We start from the raw sequence: 9,441 nt of genomic DNA, 5'->3' as shown, positions 1-9,441 counted from the left end.
TTTCCCTTCTAGAAATCCCCTGAGCCTCCAGTTCAGATGAGTACCTGGTTAAGCCCCACTCCCCACCCCCCCTTTTTGCAGTCTCCTGGACTCCCCTGCTTTCCACTTAAGCACTGCATGTGCTTGTGATTCTTTCCAAAGATCTCATTAGTTCTGAGTCTGAGTCCTGACTAGTTGGCCTATGTTGGCCTGAAATTATTCATGTCAATACAATGGAAAAATTCATTGCCCAGCAACCAGCTTCTATTTGAATATTCAGGCACTTCTGATCAGTAGACTACCTTTATCTTAGTAAGGTAAAGAATGATCAATTGTATGGTGTTTGAAAAAAATAGTCTGAGTGTTGGCATTTGTTTCTGAGAAAATCTGGTAGGTAAGCTACCTAATTTCAGGGAGAGGGATATCTATTGTAGGCACTGACGATGCCAGGGATGCCCAGGCTCAGGGCAATTTCCTTCTGCATATCTTTTCTGTCTTGTGTGGCTTGTTGGAGGAAGGAGTTGCAGGATGTGATGTAAGTATTGCTGTGTAACTCACAAGGATTATAACAACACTACCTATTAAAAAGCTAAGTTAATTGTATCTGAATCTGAAAACCTTGGAGTGAAAAATAACTATTCCTATTGGCATGGTCTCTCTGGCTCCTGCACACATCACATACTATAGTTGTCTCCTCTAAATTTCCCTTTCCCATTCCCCTGTACCAAACCTCCCCAACCCTACAAGCAGGACAAGTCTTTTGGTTTTTCAACTCTTTCTTGATCTGTTAAAATGAAAGAAAAAATGGAAGTTCTCTTAGTTTGTCATTAATATTCCATGATAAACTTTTTTCTAAACTGTCAATAAATATGTTTATGTGTCAATTAGATAATAAAGGACAGAAAATATTATTTCTAATTTAATGCAGCAAAGGAGATGATCCTCTTGAATTCCTGGTTTCCAATTTCTTTAGGTCTGTTGCTGATGAATTCTACTAAGACGTAAGACACACAGCTCCACTTTCTGAACATCAGAGCATTTTCCATTTGGATTTTCAGAGACACACGACATTTGAGTTTTACACTTCAGGGTACTGTTGACTTTGTGACTATCTTCACTTCCTAAAATCAAACATAAACAACAACATTCTTGGAACATATTTGTTCACAAAATTCTAGCAATGACCTGAAAATAAAGTTGTGTGGGAATTAAGAATTTATCACAGTAACAACACAGTTGTTAAACACACATTAACATACATTTAAAAAGTGAGTGACATGGTTTGTAGTTTGACTTGGTGTAGAAAATTAATGTCCTACTTGTGCACTAAATAAGCCCAGCATTACTAGGTAGGCATGCATGCTCATCACTGAACAGTCTGAGCTGAACATGATACCATACTGAAAGTTGCCATTCTATATAGTTGAGAGTCACTGTACATAGAGCTCAGGTATCTTTCTGAGAAAGAGGCCTACATTACTCCATTCCCGAAATTCAAACCAGGACTTCTACATATTACTTTCATCCACTTCAGTCAGAAAACATTTTGAAATGTTAACATTATCACTATTCAAAGTTTATTTACATATCTTTTTCCCTTTTTTTCTTTATTAACTTGAGTATTTCTTATTTACATTTCGAATATTGTTCCCTTTCCCGGTTTCCAGGCCAACATCCCCCTAACCCCTCCAACTCCCCTTCTCTATGGGTGTTCCCCAACCCATCCTCCCCCTATTACCGCCCTCCCCCCAACAATCATGTTCACTGGGGGTTGAGTCTTAGCAGGACCAAGGGCTTCCCCTTCCACTGGTGCTCTTACTAGGCTATTCTTGCTACCTATGAGGTTATAGTCCAGGGTCAGTCCATGTATAGTCTTTGGGTAGTGGCTTAGTCCCTGGAAGCTCTGGTTGGTTGGCATTGTTGTTCATATGGGGTCTCAAGCCCCTTCAAGCTCTTCCAGTCCTTTCTCTGATTCCTTCAACGGGGATCCCGTTCTCAGTTCAGTGGTTTGCTGCTGGCATTTGCCTATGTATTTGCTGTATTCTGGCTGTGTCTCTCAGGAGAGATCTACATCCGGTTCCTGTTGGCCTGCACTTCTTTGCTTCAACCATCTTGTCTAATGGGTGGCTGTATATGTATGGGCCACATGTGGGGCAGGCTCTGAATGGGTGTTCCTTCTGCCTCTGTTTTAATCTTTGCCTCCCTATTCCCTGCCAAAGGTATTCTTGTTCCCATTTTAAAGAAGGAGTGAAGCATTCGCATTTTGATCATCCTTTTTGAGTTTCATGTGTTCTGTGCATCTAGGGTAATTCAAGCATTTGGGCTAATAGCCACTTATCAATGAGTGCATACCATGTATGTCTTTCTGTGATTGGGTTAGCTCACTCAGGATGATGTTTTCCAGTTCCCTCCATTTGCCTACGAATTTCATAAAGTCACTGTTTTTGATAGCTGAGTAATATTCCATTGTGTAGATGTACCACATTTTCTATATCCATTCCTCTGTTGAAGGGCATCTGGGTTCTTTCCAGCTTCTGGCTATTATAAATAAGGCTACTATGAGCATAGGGGAGCACGTGCCTTTTCTATATGTTGGGGCATCTTTTGGGTATGTGCCCAAGAGAGGTATAGCTGGGTCCTCAGGTAGTTCAATGTCCAATTTTCTGAGGAACCTCCAGACTGATTTCCAGAATAATTGTACCAGTCTGCAATCTCACCCACAATGGAGGAGGGTTCCTCTTTCTCCACATCCTCGCCAGCATTTGCTGTCACCTGAGTTTTTGATCTTAGCCATTCTCACTGGTGTGAGGTGAAATCTCAGGGTTGTTTTGATTTGCTTTTCCCTTATGACTAAAGATGTTGAACATTTCTCTAGGTGTTTCTCAGCCATTCAGCATTCCTCAGCTGTGAATTCTTTGTTTAGCTCTGAACCCCATTTTTTAATAGGGTTATTTGTCTCCCTGCGGTCTAACTTCTTGAGTTCTTTGTATATTTTGGATATAAGCCCTCTATCAGTTGTAGGATTGGTAAAGATCTTTTCCCAATCTGTTTCGTTGCCATTTTGTCCTAACCACAGTGTTCTTTGCCTTACAGAAGCTTTGCAGTTTTATGAGATCCCATTTGTCGATTCTTGATCTTAGAGCGTAAGCCATTGGTGTTTTGTTTAGGAAATTTTCTCCAATGCCCATGTGTTCAAGATGCTTCCCCACTTTTTCTTCTATTAGTTTGAGTGTGTCTGGTTTGATGTGGAGGTCCTTGATCCACTTGGACTTAAGCTTTGTACAGGGTGATAAGCATGGATCGATCTGCATTCTTCTACATGTTGCCCTCCAGTTGAACCAGCACCATTTGCTGAAAATGCTATCTTTTTTTCCATTTGGTTTTGGCTCCTTTGTCAAAAATCAAGTGCCCATAGGTGTGTGGGTTCATTTCTGGGTCTTCAATTCTGTTCCATTGATCTATCTGTCTGTCTCTGTACCAATACCATGCAGTTTTTATCACTATTGCTCTATAATACTGCTTGAGTTCAGGGATAGTGATTCCCCCTGAAGTCCTTTTATTGTTGAGGATAGTTTTAGCTATCCTGGGTTTCTGTTATTCCAGATGAATTTGCAAATTGTTCTGTCTAACTCTTTGAAGAATTGGATTGGTATTTTGATGGGGATTGCATTGAATCTGTAGATTGCTTTTGGTAAAATGGCCATTTTTACTATATTAATCCTGCCAATCCATGAGCATGGGAGACCTTTCCATCTTCTGAGGTCTTCAATTTCTTTCTTCAGAGGCTTGAAGTTCTTATTGTACAGATCTTTTACTTGCCTCGTTAAAATCACACCGAGGTATTCTATATTATTTGGGACTATTATGAAGGGTGTCATTTCCCTAATTTCTTTCTCGGCTTGTTTCTCTTTTGTGTAGAGGAAGGCTACTGATTTATTTGAGTTAAATTTATACCCAGCCACTTTGCTGAAGTTGTTTATCAGCTTTAGTATTTCTCCGGTGGAACTTTTGGGATCACTTAAATATACTATCATATCATCTGCAAATAGTGATGTGTTGACATCTTCTTTTCCAATCTGTATCCCCTTGATCTCCTTTTGTTGTCTGATTGCTCTGGCAGTTGTCTGAAGATATTTACTGGTCCTTTGAGCTGGGAGTCTTCACTCTCTTCTATACCTATTATCCTTAGGTTTGATCTTCTCATTGAGTCCTGGATTACCTGTATGTTTTGGACCAGTAGCTTTTTCCGTTTTACATTATCTTTTACCATTGTGTCGATGATTTCTATGGAAACTTCTGCTCCTGAGATTCTCACTTCTATCTCTTGAATTCTGTTTGTGATTCTTGTAACTTCGGCTCCTTGTCTCTTCCTTTGGTTTTCTATATCCAGGGTTGTTTCCCTGTGTTCTTTCTTGATTGCTTCTATTTCCATTTTTAATTCCTTCAACTGTTTGATTGTGTTTTACTGGAATTCTTTCAGGGTTTTTTGTGATTGCTCTCTCTATAGGCTTCTACTTGTTTATTTATGTTTTCCTGCATTTCTCTAAGGGAGTTCTTCATGTCTTTCTTGAAGTCCTCCAACATCATGATCAAATATGATTTTAAATCTAGATCCTGCTTTTCTGGTGTGTTTGGATATTCAGTGTTTGCTTGGTGGGTGGATTGGGGTCCGATGATGCCATGTAGTCTTGGTTTCTGTTGCTTGGGTTCCTGCGCTTGCCTCTCGCCATTAGATTATCTGTGGTGTTACTTCGTTCTGCTATTTCTGACAGTGGCTAAACTGTCCTATAGGCCTGTGTGTCAGGAGTGCTGTAGACTTGTTTTCTTTCAGCCAGTTATGGGAACAGAGTGTTCTGCTTTCGGGCATGTAGTTTTTCCTGTCTACAGGTCTTCAGCTGTTCCTGTGGGCCTGTGTCCTGAGTTCACCAGGCAGGTCACTTGGAGCAGAAAGGTTGGTCTTACTTGTGGTCCCGAGGCTCAAGTTTGTTCGTGGGGTGTTGCTTACGAGCTCTCTGCGGCAGCAGCAACCAGAAGATCTGCACACCCCTTTCCAGGAGCTTCCGTGCACCTGGGTTCCAGATGGCGTTTGGTGTTTTCCTTTGGAGTCAGAAATGTGTGCAGAGTGTAGTCTCTTTTGGCTTCCCAGGCGTGTCTGCCTCTCTGAAGGTTTAGCTCTCCCTCCCACAGGATTTGGGTGCAGAGAACTGTTGATCTGGTCCCTTCAGATTCCAGTGGTGTCTGGGGCACAGGGGACCTGCAGCTCCAGTGCCCCTATCTTCCGGTTCCCAGAGGCCATATAGAGTTTCCTCTTGGGCCAGGGATGTGGGCAGGGGTGGGCAGTATTGGTGGTCTCTTCCGCTCTGCAGTCTCAGGAGTGCCCACATGTCCTGGCGGTGAGCTCTCTCTCCCACAGGGTTTGGGAGCAGTGAGCTGCTTATTTACATATCTTAATTTTTGTGTGTGTGTGTGTGTGTGTGTGTGTGTGTGTGTGTGTGTATCATATATTGCAGTCCTTGAAGAGGCCAGAAGAAGATATTGAAGTTACAAGTGGTTATGAGTTGTCCAGTGGAGGTGCTGTGAGCTGTATTCAGAGCTGTATTCAGGTCCTCTGGAAGATCAGTAAGTGCTCTTCAGTGCTGAGCCATCTCTCCAGTCCATCATTACACTTTGAAGTTACCGTTTTCTAAGTCTGCTTTTTGGTTTGAGTCTTCTTGATAATTTTTCCCCCTCCAAAAATATTTTTTATGTAGTTTTCAAACTTTCTTATATAATTAGCATAGAAAAGAGAAAGAGTTCAAGATACACACACACACACACACACACACACACACACACAGAGAGAGAGAGAGAGAGAGAGAGAGAGAGAGAGAGAGAGAGAGAGAGAGAGATGAAGAGTGGAAGGAGGAAAGACTAGAAAAGAAGAAAGCTGGAGGGGTTGGGGATTTAGCTCAGTGGTAGAGCGCTTGCCTAGCAAGTGCAAGGCCCTGGGTTCGGTCTCCAGCTCTGAAAAAAAAAAAAGAAAGAAAAAGAAAAAGAAGAAAGCTGGAATGAATGATTTCCGAATTGCCTTTTCCCTCCACCGACACAGAGCTTTATTTTTACCAACACAAACAGGGCACAAGACACCTAAGAGACAGAGAATGGACCAAGGTAGAAGGATCTTTACAGTGGTTATGCATTCATATAACTTTGAATGCCTGTGGTTTTTGGAAGGTTCCATGTTGGTCCTCAGCCACAGCATCCTCATATCTGTGCTAGGTTATTAACACCTGGGCATCTCCTTGTCACTTCAGAGTTGTCATTCCTGAAAACTGACTCAGATCCTAAGTCACATAGGAGCCTGTTCACTCATGTACCTCACTTACACTTGCCTTTTTAAAGCGTTATCATATCTCTTACCTCTATTTCTTCCTTTCTGTTCTTCATCTTATCAGACGTTTATTACTTCTTGGGGAATTGATACTCTAAGACCTAATAAGTTCAGAGGTTTATTTTTTTTCCAAATAGCTTTTAAAATTTCTTTTTGTTGAGTATATTTTACTTTTGATAATTTTTATATCTGAATATTGTATTTATATCATTTCCCACTTCCTCTCACCTTCTAATTCTTCCTTTGCCCTCTCATACTTTTCAAATTCATTGTAGCTAATTCCTTAATTATTATCATTACCGATGCATCTATATATTACCTATCTACTTATAGACATAAAACATACGTTAATGAATCATATTCCTTCTGGCTGAAGATATTCTTAACTGAAAGAAGAAATTGTTGAGCGGATAGACTAGAAGAGAGGCACTATGAGACTGGGGATGACTCGGAGTTTAAAGGCCTTTGCTGCTCTTGATGAAGAGGATCTGAGTTTGACTCTTAGTACCCACAACTGGTGGTTCACTGAATCCTGCTCCAAGGACTTAGTGCCCTCTGCTGATCCCTTCAGGCATTCATGCTTATAGCACCCCTGCTCCCCACAAGATACATATTCACATAATTTTTAAAAAATGAAAATCTTCTTAAAAAGAGGCACCAAAACCAAACCAAACCAACGTTAAGGGAGTGGGAAACAAGTTCCAGAAACAAGTTCCAATTCCCTTCCTTGTAAATATATAAATGTACCCCCAGAATTGAGATGAGAACATTTAAATGAAGTAGAAAGTTCTATAATTCTCCAGATTCTACTCCACTTTCAAGCAGCTACTTGTATAGAAATGAATTCATCCATTTTATGAAGTCTTCAAACTAAATACACTTGAGAGAGTACTGAGACTGCCGGTTATGGATATGTTACTTCACACAAGTGTTCTCACTTTGCTTACACTCTTTTCTATCAATAAGGTCTTACCTGAGTTGGACAACAGGCCAAGAAAGAGCAACACTAAGAAACAGTAATGAATCTTCATTGCAAAGCAATGCTGAAGCAACGAAGCATTCCAGCAGGATAAACAGCTCTGTGGAGATGATGTTTTAAGAATCAGGATTGCTGGATAGTGATAATCTGTGGATGAGCAAGATCTTACATGCTATGGTTTTAGTTTCCTGGGCTGTCCACTCCGGCTGCTGCCCTGCAGTCAGCCTGCTAGTTTTGATGATATTATGACACAGACAAGCCCTTATTGCATCATCACAGCACATCTTGTTTCTTCTCTCTCTGCAGTCTCAGGGACCAGCCACAGGGATCACACTTTGGCCTCTTTTTCCTTCACAGGAATTTAGCCTACGATCTCCATTGGAGAAGTAAAGACCCACACCTTTTCCACTCTCCACATTGGCTGAGTGCCTCCTCCTATTGTATATTTTCCTTTACTCAGTTGCACATCTTTTTCACCAAGGTAAATGGTGACCTGAACAAATCCATATAGTCATTTAACAAACCAGAGTCATGACAGCCTCCCACTCAGATTTCCTCCACACCCTACGCAAGCAGCACAGAGAGTGCTGAAAAATATCATGTGATTATGTTGTTCTACTTTTAGTTGGTCATCTTGGGCATTTTCCATCAAACGGGAATTTGCCAAAGAAAGGGTTTATGTACTATCTAATCTTAAGCCCAGCATAAGGATCTACAGGGTAAATGCTCACAGAAGTTTCTAGAATGGAGAAGCTAATCTCACTTCTCACTATTCTTTCTCTTTTGTTGACTCCTTTTATACCACATAGCTGTTCATATCAGAGTAAGAAGCCACTGGCTCTCCCCTTACTAAACTTTCTTCTTCATGAAAAAAGAAATCACTAGCACATTACTTCCTGTCCATTTTTATCAACATTAGAATGTTCCTCACCTTGTTTATTTGAAAGAAGTTCTTGGTAAGCTGTTTCAGTTGGTCTCCAACTCCTGCACTCAAATGCTCTCAGGATCCACAGTCCCCAGATTGCAGACCTTCCTTGTCTTTTGTTACAGAAGTTTTATTTCCTCCCTCAAAAGTCATCAACTTCCTGGTTTCTCGTTGACTGTTTCTGTTATTTGAACACCAGAATATCATGTTTTTCTCCAAACTTTGTATGGCTAGCAATTAGCTTCCCTGGAATTAGGGAAAAAAGATTAGAAAACTTTCCTTAATCCTGTTTTCTTTAAAAAGCCCACCCCCATTTTTTTATTTTTTTCCATCTTTATTAAATTAGGTATTTCTTTTTTTTCCTCCATCTTTATTAAATTGGGTATTTCTTATTTACATTTCAATTGTTATTCCCTTTCCCGGTTTCCAGGCCAACATTCCCCTAACCCTTCCTTCTCCCCTTCCCTATGGGTGTTCCCTTTCCCATCCTGCCCCCATTCCTGCCCTCCCCCCAAAAATCACGTTCACTGGGGGTTCAATCTTGGCAGGACCAAGGGCTTTCCCTTCCACTGGTGCTCTTACTAGTCTATTCATCACTAAAATTAGGTATTTCTTATTTACATTTCAAATGTTATTCCCATTCCCGGTTTCCATGCCAACATCCCCCTAACCCTTCCCTGACCTGACAAATGTGCTGTGAACTCTAAGAAATCACAGATGCCAGGCCAGAGTACTATACCCAGAATAAAGTAAAATCACCACAGGTTGAAAAAAAACAAACAGAATCAAGGATCAATGAAACAAAAAATTAGTTCTTTGAGAAAATCAACAAGGTAGAAAGACTCTTATCCTAACTAACTAAAATTTAGAAGAGTGATTATCCAAATTAACAAATATCCAATTAACAAAAATCAGAAATGAAAGGGGGACATACTAATAAACACCAAGGAAATGCAAAGAATCATTAGCTCATACTTTAAAACCCATACTCCACAAAACTGGAAAATCTAAAAGAAATGAATAATTTTCTTGATAGATAATAATTACAAACATTAAATCAAGATAAAATAAACTATGTAAATAGATCTATAACCTCTAAAATAATAGGAGTAGTCATTAAAAGTCTGCCAACAAAAAAGAGCCCAGGGCCAGATGGTTTTAGTTCAGAATTCTATCAGACTTTCAAAG

General features: G+C 40.4%; 1 long non-coding RNA gene across 1 annotated transcript; it reads right to left on the bottom strand.

The window, feature by feature from the left end:
* Positions 1-885: 885 nt before the first annotated feature.
* Positions 886-7,584, bottom strand: LOC102548489 (uncharacterized). The gene is made up of 2 exons (XR_353149.4): positions 7,323-7,584; positions 886-1,100 (listed from the first exon to the last, which is right to left on the bottom strand). It is a non-coding gene; the product is annotated as an uncharacterized LOC102548489 (long non-coding RNA).
* Between the last annotated feature and the right edge of the window lie 1,857 nt (positions 7,585-9,441).

Source organism: Rattus norvegicus, chromosome 4, assembly GCF_036323735.1.
Source record: "Rattus norvegicus strain BN/NHsdMcwi chromosome 4, GRCr8, whole genome shotgun sequence".
NCBI classification, from domain to species: domain Eukaryota; kingdom Metazoa; phylum Chordata; class Mammalia; order Rodentia; family Muridae; genus Rattus; species Rattus norvegicus.
The sequence above is the reverse complement of the archived record's forward strand: the minus strand, read 5'-3'. Positions and strand labels throughout refer to the sequence as shown.